At 51.8% G+C, this 1360-nt stretch overlaps 1 pseudogene; it reads right to left on the bottom strand.

The window, feature by feature from the left end:
- Positions 1-179, bottom strand: LOC135017545 (U1 spliceosomal RNA; annotated as a pseudogene).
- Positions 180-1360: the final 1181 nt, after the last annotated feature.

The following is a 1360-nucleotide window of genomic DNA, read 5'->3' as shown; positions in this document are numbered from 1 at the left end:
GCAGGGCATGGCGGCCTTTTGCGGTGCTTGGATGACCCCTAGTTCGCATTAAATAATGCAGTCGAGTTTCCCACATTTGGGGAAATCACAGGGGTCAGCATACCCAGAATGCAATGAATGAACCGCACCCTGGGAGAACAGTCTTCATGACCATGGTATCTCCTATGCAAAATAAGTATGATTTGGGATAGGGCTGGGGAGGGCCGCTGCTCAGGCACATCTCTGTCAAGTAAAGGAGATTCAACTGAGGCAGCACAAGGGAACTCTCATCTGGGGACAACAACTGCAGGGAGAACACATATTTTCAGATGAACATGGGAGGGCAGAAGGCTGCCTAATACTGAAGCACCCCCAAACAACAAACCAAATGCAACAACTAGTGCAAGCATTCCTGGGGGAAGGCCTGCAGCAGATGGATTTGCATATGGCGATGTCATCCAAGCAGTGGGTCAAAGTTGGCTTCAACCCTCGTCTGCATATGAAAAGAGAAAAGGGGCGTGCAGGGCATGGCGGCCTTTTGCGGCACTTGGATGACCCCTAGTTCGCATTAAACACCTCCACCCTCCGTCGGTGTGGGGCTCATGTTGGCTATGCCCCAGCCCCTGAAGCATTCAAGCTGATTTCTTGCAGCAGCTGGGCACTGTAACAGCTCCAGAGCTGCTCTGTAAGGCAAGTAAAAGGGTGTGGGCCCTGCAGCACTACCTGTAGTTCGCATTGTGCGAGACCCCTAGTTCGCATTAAACACCCCCACCCTCCTTCGGTGTGGGGCTCATGTTGGCCATGCCCCAGCCCCTGAAGCATTCACGCTGATTTCTTGCAGCAGCTGGGCACTGTAACAGCTCAAGAGCTGCTCTGTAAGGCAAGTAAAAGGGTGTGGGCCCTGCAGCACTACCTGTAGTTTGCATTGTGCATTGGAAGGCACAAAGTAAGCAGACAGGAGGAGAAGTCAGGATAGTGCACAAGGGTATAGACGGGAGGGGCTCAAGAAAAAAGAAGTGGAAACAGACAGCAAACTAGGCTTCCAATGCACAATGCAAACTACAGGTAGTGCTGCAGGGCCCACACCCTTTTACTTGCCTTACAGAGCAGCTCTGGAGCTGTTTAATCACTCAATTGGATTTTTCTGCCAGCATAATTTTTCTCTTACGTCCCAGAGGATGCTGGGGACTCCGTAAGGACCATGGGGGATAGACGGGCTCCGCAGGAGACATGGGCACTTAAAGAAAGACTTTAGATCTGGGTGTGCACTGGCTCCTCCCTCTATGCCCCTCCTCCAGACCTCAGTTTACTACTGTGCCCAGAGGAGACTGGGTGCTTTTCAGGGAGCTCTCCTGAGTTTCCTGACAGAAAGTATATTTGT

This window comes from Pseudophryne corroboree, unplaced genomic scaffold, assembly GCF_028390025.1.
Source record: "Pseudophryne corroboree isolate aPseCor3 unplaced genomic scaffold, aPseCor3.hap2 scaffold_316, whole genome shotgun sequence".
Classification (NCBI taxonomy): domain Eukaryota; kingdom Metazoa; phylum Chordata; class Amphibia; order Anura; family Myobatrachidae; genus Pseudophryne; species Pseudophryne corroboree.
The sequence above is the reverse complement of the archived record's forward strand: the minus strand, read 5'-3'. Positions and strand labels throughout refer to the sequence as shown.